The sequence below is a fragment of the Panulirus ornatus genome, chromosome 15 (genome assembly GCF_036320965.1).
Source record: "Panulirus ornatus isolate Po-2019 chromosome 15, ASM3632096v1, whole genome shotgun sequence".
In the NCBI taxonomy this organism is placed as follows: Eukaryota; Metazoa; Arthropoda; class Malacostraca; order Decapoda; family Palinuridae; genus Panulirus; species Panulirus ornatus.
The window spans coordinates 20,889,571-20,901,920 of NC_092238.1; the positions used below are offsets into that span (position 1 = coordinate 20,889,571).

The window sequence follows — 12,350 nt, forward strand, 5'->3', positions numbered from 1 at the left end:
CACACTTTACCAAACTCAGTCACCAGCTTCTGCAGTTTCGCACATGACTCAGCCACCAGCGCTGTATCATCAGCGACCAAAAACCGACTATCCCCTAGGGATAGGGGAGAAAGAATACTTTCCCTTCATTCCTCACGTGTCGTAAAAGGCGACTAAAGGTGACGGGTGCAGGTGGCTAGAAACCTTCTCCTCTTTGTATTTTAACTTTCTAAACGCGGAAACAGAAGAATTAGTTACGTGAGGAGAAACGGAACAAGGAGAAGAGGGAGACCAAATTGGAGGTGGAAAGATGGAATGAAAAAAATTTTAAGTGATCGGGGCCTGAACCTGCAGGAGGGTGAAAGTCGTGCAAGGAATAGAGTGAATTGGAACGATGTGGTATACCGTGGTCGACGTGCTGTCAATGAAATGAACCAGGGCATGTGACCCGTATGGGGTAAACCATGGAATGTTCTGTGGGGCCTGGATGTGGAAAGGGAGCCGTGGTTTCGGTACATTATACATGACAGCTAGAGACTGAGTGTGAACGAATGTGGCCTTTGTTGTCTTTTCTTAGCTCTACCTCGTGCACATGCAGGGGGAGGGGGTTGTAATTTCATATGTGGCGGAGTGGCGATGGGAATGAGTAAAGGCAGACAGTATGAATTATGTACATATGTATATATGTATATGTGTGTGTGTGTGTATATATATATATGTGTATACGTTGAGATGCATAGATATGTATATTTACGTGTGTGGACGTGTATGTATATACATGTGTATGTGGGTGGGTTGGGCCACTCTTTCGTCTGTTTCCTTGTGCTCCCTCGCTAACGCCGGAGACAGCGAGAAAGTAAAATAAGGAATTAAATATAAGAATAAATGAATACAATATACCTGCCAGATTTTACCAAAAACCCTGCATATATCCTTATATAGTGTGTTGATGGAAGGTCTTGTACTGAAGGGAAACATTTTCTGAGGTATGGAGAATTGTTGTGAGTAAATCCATATGTCAGGCAAGGGAAAGGAAATATATTTGTATGTACAAAATATCACAGAAGGAGGATCTGAGTATTCATCTTATGGTATAAATTCGGCCACCACCTTTGGGTGTGGGACGAAACTTCGTATTGATTATGGGGAGAAAGAATATTTCCCACGTATTTCTGCATATCATAGAAGGCGACTGAAGGGGTGGGAGTGGGTTGCTGAAAACCCTCCCATCTTTATATTGCAATTTCTGAAAGGGGAAACAAAAGCAGTCAAGTGGGGGGGGGGTCATTCTCCTCGAAGGCTCAAATTGGGGTGTCTGAATGTGTGTGGGTGTAACCAAGATGAGAAGAAAGGAGTGATAGTATGTTTGAGAAAAGAAGCCTGGATGTTCAGACTGCGAGTGAAACGAAGCTCAAGGGTAAAGGGGAAAAATGTTTTGAGAAGTCTTGGGATTGAAGTCGGGGGTTGGTGAGAAGACAAGAGCTAAGGAAGGAGTAGCACAACTCCTGAAGCAGGAGTTATGGTAGTGTGTGATAGAGCATAAGAAAGTAAATTCAAGATTGATATAGGGAAAACTAAAAGTGGATGGAGGGAGATGGGTGGTTATCGGTTCTTATGCACCTGATCATGACAAGAAAGATCATTAGAGGCAATTGTTTTGGGAGCAGTTAAGTGAGTACATAAGAGCATTAGAGACAAGTGTTTTGGGAGCAGCTAAGTGAGTGTGCGAGCAGCTTTGGTGCACAAGACAGGGTATTAGTGATGACTAATTTAATGCGAAGGTGAGTAATGAGGCAGTTGAGGGTATACTTGGTGGACATAAGGTGTTCAGTTTCTTAAATGGAAATGGTGAAGAGCTTGTGGATTTGTGTGCTGAAAAAGGACTGGTGATTGGAAATACCTGGTTTAAGAATAGAGATATACATAAGTATACATATGTGAGGAGGAGAGATGGTCAAAGGGCATTATTGAATTATGTTTTAATTGATACGTGTGTAAAAGAGAGATTTTTGGATGTTAATGTGCTGAGAGGGGCAGCTGGAGCGATGTCTGATCACTATCTTATGGAGGCGAAGGCGAAAATTTGTAGAGGCTTTCAAAAAAAAAGGAGAGAATGTTGGGAAAGAGAGAATTGTGAGAGAGCTTGGAAAGGAGACTTGTGTGAGGAGGTAGCAGGAGAGATTGATTGTAAAAGTGGCAAAAGGTGAGAGCAAATGATGTGAGGGGAGTGGGTGAGGAATGGGATGTATTTTAGGAAGCAGTGATAGCATTTGCAAAAGATGCATGTGGCATGAGAAAGGTGGGAGGTGGACGGATTAGAAAGGATAGTGAACGGTAGGATGAAGAAGTAAAGTTGTTAGTGAAAGAGAAAAGGGAGGCATTTGGATGATTCTCACAAGGAAGGAAGTAGAAATGATTGGGAGATGTATAAAAGAATGCAGCAGGAGGTCAAGAGGAAGGTGCAAGGGTTGAGAAAGAAGGCAAATGAGAATTGGGGTAAGAGATTATCATTAAATTCTAGGAAGATTAAAAAGATGTTTTGGAAGGAGGTAAGTAGAGTGTTTAAGAAAACAAATGGGATCATCAGTGGAGGGGGCAAGGGGGAAGTAATAACAGGTAGAGATGGAGTGAGTATTTTGAAGGTTTGTCGAATGTTTGATGATAAAGTGGTTGATGTAGGATGTTTTGCTCAGTGTGGTGTGTGAAGTGAGAGAGGTCAGGGGAATGGTTTGCTTAAGAGAGAAGAGGTAGTGAAGGCTTTGCAGAAGTTGAAATCTGGTAAGGCGGTTGGTTTGGATGGTATTGCAGTAGAATTTGCTAATAGAGAGGGATGACTGTGTTGTTGATTGGTTGGTAAGGGTACTCAATGTATGTGTGGATTATGGTGAAGTGCCTGAATATTGGTGGAATGCATACATAGTGCCATTGTACAGAGGCAAATGGGATAAAGGTGAGTGTTCAAACTACAGAAGTATAAGTGTGTTGAGTATTCCTGGAATGATATGGAAGGATATTGATTGAGAGGGTCAAGGCATGTACAGAGCATCAGACTGGGGAAGAGCAGTGTGTTTTCAGAAGTGGTGGAGGATGTGTGGATCAGGTGTTTGTGTTGAAGAATGTGTGTGAGAAATACTTAGAAAAACAGATGGATTTGTATGTAGCTTTTATGGATATGGAGAATGCACATGATAGGGTTGATAGAGATGCTCTGTGGAAGGCCTTAAGAGTATATAGTGTGAGAGGTAAGCTGCTAGAAGCAGTGAAAAGTCTTTACCAAGGATGTAAGGCATGTGTACGAATAGGAAGAGAGGAGAGTGATTGGTTCCTAGTGAATGTAGGTCTGCGGCAGGGGTGTGTGATGTCCTCTTGGTTGTTTAATTTGTTTATGGATGGGGTGGTTAGGGAGGTTAATGCAAGAGTTTTGGAGAGAGGGGCAAGTATGCAGTCTGTTATGGATGAGAGGGTCCGGGAAGCAAGTCAGTTGTTTGCTGATGATACAGTTCTGGTGGCTTATTCAAGTGAGAAACTGTAGAAATTGGTGACTGAGTTTGGAGAAGTGTGTGAAAGGAGAAAGTTGAGAGTAAATGTGAATAAGAGCAAGGTTATTAGGTTCAGTGGGGTTTAGGGACAAGTTGACTGGGATGTAAGTTTGAATAGGGAAAAATTGGAGGAAGTGAAATCTTTTAGATATTTGGGAGTGGACTTAGCAGCAAATGGTATCATGGAAGTGGAAGTGAGTCAAAGGGTGGGGAAGGGGGCGAAGGTTCCGGGACCGATGAAGAATGTGTGGAAGGAGAGAACATTATCTCGGAGGGCAAAAATGGGTATGTTTGAAGGAATAGTAGTTCCAACAATGTTAGGGGCATAGGCTATAGATAGGTTTGTACGGAAAAGGGTTGATGTGTTGGAAATGAAATGTTTGAGGACAATATGTGGTTTGAGGTGGTTTGATCGAGTAATTAATGAAAGGGTTAGAGAGATGTTTGGAATATGTAAGAATTGTGGCTGAGAGAGCAGAAGAGGGTGTATTGAAATGGTTTGGACATATGGAAAGAATGAGTGAGGAAAGATTGACAAAGAGGATATATGAGTCAGAGGTGGAGGATACAAGGAGAGGCAGGAGACCAAAGTGGAGGTGGATGGATGGGGTGAAAAAGATTTTGAGCGATCGGGGCCTGAACATACAGGAGGTTGAGAGAAGTACAAGGAATAGAGTGAATTGGAACGATGTGGTATACCAGATTCAATGTTCTGCCATTGGACTGAACCAGGGTATCTAAAGCGTCTGTGCTAATCCATGGAAAGGTCTGTGAGGCCTGGATGTGGATAGGGAGCTGTGGTTTCGGTGCATTACATGTGACATCTAGAGACTGAGTGTGAGGAAAAGTGGCCTTTTTTTGTCTATTTTCCTGGAACTACCTCACTGAAGCAGAAGGTAGCGATGCTGTTTCGTGTGGAGTGGGGTAGCGCCAGAAATGGATGAAGGCAAGCAAGTATGAATATTTACCTTTTCATATATTTATATATCAATGTATTTGTATGTACATGTACGTATATGTGTATATGTTGATATGTATATGTATGTACATGTGCTTGTATGGGCATTTATGTATATATGTGTATTTATGTATATATATATATGTGTATATGAGTGGATGGGCTATTCTTCGTCTGTTTCCTGGTGCTACCTTGCTGACGTGGGAAACAGCGATCAAGCAAAATGAAAAATAGTAATAAAGATAAAAAAAATTTAAGCTTCTAACTTGACCAGTAACCCACTAATGTGATTGCTCGAATATTTTTCTATGCATACTAGATAAAGATTTTCTCAAAGGTTTTAGAATACATCAGAATTTTGCTCTGGATATCATGTATACAGTATATCATGAAACCATAAGACTGAAGAATAATGTTTGTTTGTAGATTCTCTTATTGAAGCATACATGTAAAGGTCAAATAATCTTGTAATGTAGGATACATTCATGTGAAGAGTGGATATTGTCACATCACTTTTAATCATATGTCATTTGGAAATTAGAATGAACTAAACATTTCATTACATGTTCAGTAATACTTACATGAATATTCCTCTGTTTTTCACGTCCACCCAGTCGTCGCTCTGCACAGGAACGTGATCAGCGTTGGGTAAGTAAACACTTCACTTATATAAGGGAAACGATCAGTGTTAATGCCTTTTTAGGATAGTTTGAAATTTGTTTCAAACACGTTTTGGGTTTTTGACATCTTTATGATATCTAGATTACCTTCAAATGTTGTTCATGAAAGTATTCATCCTAAGGATTCCAGTTTTTAATTAGGGAATGTGGTTTGGAGATTTCAGTTTGGATTGAGAGGAAGATTGTTTAGAGTCTCAGCATAGCTTTTGCCTTGCCTTGTTATCTGTAATGTCTAAAATTTTGGGCTCCTTCAGGATGTTATCACCTTATTACAGAATTTAGAAACTGGTTGGTCAGTTTTTATCCAGCTCACAATTAGCATGATCAGATTGTTTCAGGCTCGGCTTTGTCAAAAAGTGTACTAGCACATCAACTAGTGTAGACATTGACAATATTATTTGGATTCATGGTTGTCTGCACCTATTTCAATTCCAAGGAATTCAGTTTTCTCTCTTCTTGAATTAGATTTCCTGATATTGATCAGCTTCTGTAAGAAATTCTATGTAGCCAACCAATATTTTGTTCATGTCAACAGAAGTCCGATGTTGGAAAAATTAGTGAGTGAATGTGGCCATTTCTTCATTTGTTTCTGGTTCAACCTTGCTAATGCAGGAAAAAGTTAGGCATGTATGAAAGAAGAGAAAGTACTGCTGCTCATCTTGATTGTATCCTTATCATCTGGTGAAGCTTGGCTAATGATTTTGTATGAATGATGATAAGGTGAACAATGTTTTGAATATGAAGATATATACAAAAGATGACATAATTCATGAACATTGTTTGGAGTGATTTTCGACTGAGCTTCTATCATAGTCTTCAGATACAGCTTATGAGAGCATGTTATGGAATTGATCTGAGTTTTAATATTAATCTGGTGGCAGATTTTTTTTCTTGTAGGCATTGAAAATGCCTGTATTGGGGAAGCTTCTTACAATGAAATCTTTAGGTCTTCCTACTTAAGAAAATCTTTCTTACCTTTATAAAGTATAAATCATGAGGCTTTCATCTTGTAAAAGAGAAGTAAAATGCCAGTCAGTAAAAGATTTTTTTTTATACATTTTCGCCATTTCCCGCTTTAACAATGTAGTGTTAAGATTAGAGGACTGAACCTTTGAAGAAATATCCTCACTTGGCCTTTTTCTCTATTCCTTTTGGAAAATTGAAAACAAGAGGGGAGGATTTCCAGACCCCCGCTCTCTCCCCTTTTAGTCGCCTTCTACAACATGCAGGGAATGCGTAGGAAGTGTTCTTTCTCCCCTATCCCAATGGATAGGTAAACAAACCTATTTGGCATATACACATTATTCACTGTTGTGAATGGAAATGGTGAAGAGCTTATGGATTTGTATGCTGAAAAACGACTTGATGATTGGGAATACATGGTTTAAAAAGAGATATACATAAGTATACATATGTGAGTAGGAGAGATAGTGAAAGGGCATTGTTGGATTATGTGTTAATTGATAGGCGTGTAAAAGAGAGGCTCTCGGATGTTAATGTGCTGAGAGGGGGCAGCTGGAGGGATGTCTGACCACTATCTTGTGAAGGTGAAGATTTGAAGAGGTTTTTGAAAACGAAGCGAGAATGTTAGGGATAAGAGAGTGGTGAGAGTAAGTGACCTTTGAAAGGAGACATGTATGAGGAAGTACCAGGAGGTATTGAGTGTAGAATGACAAAAGGTGAGAGCAAATGACGTGAAGGGAGTGGGTGAGGAATGGGATATGTTAAGAAAAGCAGTGATGGCATGTGCAAAAGATGCATGTGGCATGAGAAAGGTAGGAGGTGGGCAGGTTAGAAAGGATAGTGAGTGGTTGAATGAAGAAGTAAAAATGTTAATGAAAGAGAAAAGAGAGGCATTTGGATGATACTTAAAAGGGAGTGCAAATGACTAGATGTATGAAAGAAAGCGACAGAAGATCAAGAGGCAGGTGCAAGGGCGGAAAAAGAGGATAAATGAGAGTTGGGGTGAGGGTATCATTAAATTTTAAGGAGAATAAAAAGATGTTTTGGAAGGAGGTAAACAACGTGCATAAAACAAGAGATCAAATGGGAACATCGGTGAAGGAGGCAAGGGAGGAAGTATAACAGGTAATGATGAAGTGAGGTGATGGAGTGAGTATTTTGAAGGTTGTTGAATGTATTTAATGATAGAATGGCAGATGGAAGAAGTTTTGGTCGGTAGAATGGCAGATGGAGGGAGTTTTGGTCGGGATGGTGTGTGAAGTTAAAGGGGTCAGGGAAAATGATTTGGTTAAGAGAGAAAAGGTAGTGAAAGCTTTGCAGAATATGAAATCCGGCAAGACGGCGGGTTTGTATGGTATAGCAGTAGAATTCATTAAGAAAGAAGGTGACTGTGCTGTTGATTGGTTGGTAAAGATATTCACTGTATATACGGATCATGGTGAAGTGCCTGATGATTGGCGGAATGCATGCATAATGCCATTGTACAAAGGCAAAGGGGATAAAGATGAGTGTTCAAGCTACAGAGGCATAAGTCTGTTGAGTATTCCTGGGAAATTGTATGGGAGGGTATTGATTGAGAGTGTGAAGGTAGGCACACAGTGTCAGATTAGGGAAGAGTAGTGTAGTTTAAGAAGTGGTAGAGGATGTGTGGATTAGGTGTTTGCATTGAAGAATGTGTGAGAAATACTTCAAAAAACGGACGGACTTGTATGTAGCATTTATGGATCTGGAGAAGGCATATGATAGAGTTGATAGAGATGCTTTGTGGAAGGTCTGAAGAGTTTATGAGTGTATGGTGTGGGATGTAAGCTGGAAGCAGTGAAAAGTTTTTATCAAGGATGTAAGGCATGTGTATGGATAGCAAGAGAGGAGAGTGATTGGTTTCCAGTGAAGGTCAGTCTGCAGTAGGGATGTGTGATGTCACCTTGGTTGTTTAGTTGTATATGGATGGGATGGTGAGGGAGGTAAATAAGTCTTTGAGAGAGGGGTGAGTATGCTGTCTGTTGGGGATGAGAGGGCCTGGGAAGTGAGTCAGTTGATGTTCACCAATGATACAGCTCTGGTGGCTGATTCGAGTGAGAAACTGCAGAGGATGGTGACCGAGTTTGGATAAGTGAGTGAAAGGAGAAAGTTAAGAGTAAATTTGAATAAGAGCAAGGTTATAGGTTCAGTAGGGTTGAGGGACAACTTAATTGGGATGTAAGTTTAAATGGAGAAAAATTGGAGGAAGTGAAGTGTTTTAGATATCTGGGAGTGGACTTAGCAGCAAATGAAACCATGGAAGTGGAAGTGTGTCATAGGGTGGGGAGGGGGCGAAGGTTCTGGTATTGGTGAAGAATGTGCGGAAGGAGAGAACGTTATCTCGGAGAGCAAACATTGGTATGTTTGAAAGAATAGTAGTTCCAACAGTGTTATATGGTTGCGAGGCATGGGCTATAGACAGAGTTGTACAGAGGAGGTTGGATGTGTTAGAAATGAAATGCTTGAGGACAACATGTGGTGTGAAGTGGTTTGATTAAGTAATGAAATGGTATGATAGATGTGTGGAAATAAAAATTGTGGTTGAGAGAGCAGAAGAGGGTGTGTTGAAGTGGTTTAATCATATGGAGAGAATGAGTGAAGAGAGATTGACAAAGAGGATATATGTGTCAGAGGTGGAGGGAACAAGGAGAAGCGGGAGACCAAATCGGAGGTGGAAGGATGGAATGAAAAACATTTTAAGCGATCAGGGCCTGAACATACGGGAGGGTGAGAGGTGTGCAAGGAATAGTGAATTGAAACATTGTGGTATACCGGGGTCGACATGCTGTCAGTGGACTGAACCAGGGCATGTGAAATGTCTGGGGTAAACCATGGAAAGGTCTGTTGGGCCTGGATGTGGATAGGGAGCCGTGGTTTCGGTGCATTACACATGACAGCTAGAGACTGAGTATGAACAAGTATGGCCTTTTTTTTCTCTTTTCATGGAACTACCTTGCTGAAGCAGGGGCTAGCGATGCTGTTTCTTGTGGGATAGGGTAGCTCCAGGAATGGATGAAGGCAAGCAAGTATGAATATGTACATGTGTATATAGGTATATGTCTTTTTATGTTTATTTATATGCTGATATGTGTATGTGCGTGTATGGGCGCTTATGTGTATACGAGTAGATGGGCCATTCTTTCGTCTGTTTCCTGGTGCTACCTAGCTGATGCAGGAGGTGGATGGGTACAATGATATAAACGAGAGTTGGGGTGACAGAGTATCATTAAGTTTTAGGGAGAATAAAAAGATGTTTTGAAAGGAGGTAAATATAGTGCGTAAGACAAGAAAAGAAATGGGAACACCAGTGAAGGGGGCAAATGTGGAGGTAATAACAAGTAGTGATGAAGTGAAAAGGAGATGGAGTGATTATTTTGAAGGTTTGTTGAATGTTTTTCATGATAGAGTAGCAGATATAGTGTGTTTTGGTCGAGGTGGTGTGCGAAGTAAGAGGAGTCAGGGACAATGGTTTGGTAAACAGAGAAGAGGTAGTAAAAGCATTGCAAAAGATGATAGCCGGCAAGGCGGCGGGTTTGGATGGTATTGCAGTGGAATTTATTAAAAAAGGGGATGACTGTGTTGTTGACTGGTTGGTAAGGATATTCAATGTATGTATGGTTCATAGTGAAGTGCCTGAGGATTGGCGGAATGCATGCATAGTGCCATTGTACAAAGGCGGAGGGGATAAAGGTGAGTGCTCAAATTACAGAGGTATAAGTTTGTTGGGTATTTCTGGGAAATTATATTGGAGGGTATTGATTGAGAGGGTAAAGGAATGTACAGAACATCGACTGGGGAAGAGCAGTGTAGTTTCAAAACTGGTAGAGGATGTGTGGATCAGGTGTTTGCTTTGAAGAATGTATGTGAGAAATTCTTAAAAAACAGATGGATTTGTATGTAGCATTTATGGATCTGGAGAAGGCATATGATATAGTTGATAGAGATGCTTTGTGGAAGGTATTAAGAGTATATAGTGTGCGAGGTAAGTTGCTAGAAGCAGTGAAAAGCTTTTATCAAGGATATAAGACGTGTACGAGTAGGAAGGGAGGAAAGTTTGCAGCAGGGGTGTGCGATGTCTCCATGATTGTTTAATTTTTTTATGGATGGGTTTGTTATGGAGATAAATGCAAGAGTTGTGGAGAGAGGGGCAAATATGCAGTCTCTTGTGGATGATAGGGCTTGGTAAATGAGTCGGTTGTTGTTCGCTTATGATACAGCGATGGTGGCTGATTTGGGTGAGAAACTGCAGAAGTTGGTGACTGAGTTCGGTAAAATGTGTGAAAGAAGAAAGCTGAGAGTAAATGTGAATAAGAGCAAGGTTATTAGGTACAGTAGTGTTGAGGGACAAGTTAATTGAGAGGTAAGTTTGAATGGAGAAAAACTGGAGGAAGTGAAGTGTTTTAGATATCTTAGAATGGATTTAGCAGCGGATGATACCATGGAAGCAGAAGTGAGTCACAAGGTGGGGGAGGGGGCTAAGGCTCTGGGAGCATTGAAGAATGTGTGGAAGGCGAGAACATTGTCTCGGAGAGCAAAAATGGGTATGTTTGAAGGAATAGTGGTTCCAACAATGTTATATGGTTGCGAGGCATGGGCTGTAGATAAGGTTCCGTGGAAGAGGGTGGATGTGTTGGAAATGAAGTGTTTGAGGACAATATGTGGTGTGAGGTGGTTTGATCAAGTAAGTAATGAAAGGGTAAGAGAGATGTGTGGTAACAAAAAGAGTGTGGTTGAGAGAGCTGAAGAGGGTGTATTGAAATGGTTTGGTCGCATGGAGAGAATGAGTTAGGAAAGATTGGTCTCCCACTTCTCGCTTCCTCCACCTCTGACATATATCCATATGTCAGAGGTGGAGGAAGCGAGAAGTGGGAGACCAAATTGGAGGTGGAAGGATGGAGTGAAAAGATTTTGAGCATACAGGAGGGTGAAAGGCATAAAAGGAATAGAGCAAATTGTAACAATGTGGTATACCAGGGTCAATGTGCTGTCAGTGGATTTAAGCAGGGCATGTGAAGCACTTGGGGTAAACCATGGAAAGTTTTGTGGGGCCTGGATGTGGAAAGGTAGCTGTGGTTTTGGTGCATTACACACGACAGCTAGAGGCTGAGTGTGATTGAATGTGGCCTTTGTTGTCTTTTCCTAGCACTACCTCGCACGTGCGTGGGGGGAGGGAAGTGCTGTTTCATGTGGGGCGGGGTGTTGATGGGAATGGATGAAGGCAGCAAGTATGAATATGTACAAATGTATATATGTATTTGTCTGTGTATGTATATGTATATGCTGAAATGTACATATATGTGCGTGTGTGGGCGTTTATGTATATGCATATGTATGTTGGTGGTTTGGGCCATTCTTTCGTCTGTTTCCTTGTGCTTCCTCGCTAACACGGGAGACAGCAGCTAAGTATGATAAATAATATATGATTTTATCTATATCGTTCGTGTGTCATAAATGGTGATTAAAGGGCAGGAGGCTGGGGCTTGAAGGTCTCCTTTATGTTTACTTTTTATATGTATTTGAATAAAAGATGGAGACAAGTAAGGATATCTCCTTAAACGCCCAGGCTGTGATGTCTGAACAAGCTTGCATGTAGCAGGATGAGAAAGAGATAAGTGCTACAGTTGATGAGACAAACATGGGTGTATAGGATTTATTTAAGCTCAAGTTAAAGGAGAAAGGGATAAATGGTTTTGGAATGTTTGGGCATAGTGTGAGGATGAGAGCAAAGGAGGGGGTAGCACTTTTGATGAAGGAAGATCTGTGATTAAAGAATGTAAGGAAGTAAGCTCGAAAGAAGAACGACCCATCCACTCATATGCACATATATATACATAAATGCCCATACACATACATATACATACACATACATATACACAGGTTAATACATATACACATGTACATATTCATATTTGCACACCTTCAATCCATTCCTGGCAGCACCCCGCCCCACAGGAAACAGCATCACTGCCTCTCACTTCAGTGAGGTATCGCCAGGAAAACAGACAAAAAAGGCCAAATTTGTTCACTCAGTCTCTACCTGTCATGTGTAATGCACCGAAACCACAGTTCGCTATCCACATCCAGGCCCCACAGACCTTTCCATGGTTTACCCCAGACATTTCACATACCCTGGTTCAGTCTCTTCAGAGTTTTTGCTGAAGACGTTTGCTTGTAGATTTGATTGTCAAATAACTGAATAAATGCTATGTA

At 41.0% G+C, this 12,350-nt stretch overlaps 1 long non-coding RNA gene across 1 annotated transcript in view; it reads left to right on the forward strand.

Moving 5' to 3' along the window:
* Positions 1-12,350, forward strand: part of LOC139753596 (uncharacterized) — an 83,060-nt gene that overhangs the window by 23,680 nt on the left and 47,030 nt on the right. The window contains exon 2 of the long non-coding RNA XR_011713732.1: positions 5,091-5,124. This is a non-coding gene — a long non-coding RNA (uncharacterized lncRNA). The remainder of the gene's footprint in view (positions 1-5,090; positions 5,125-12,350) is intronic.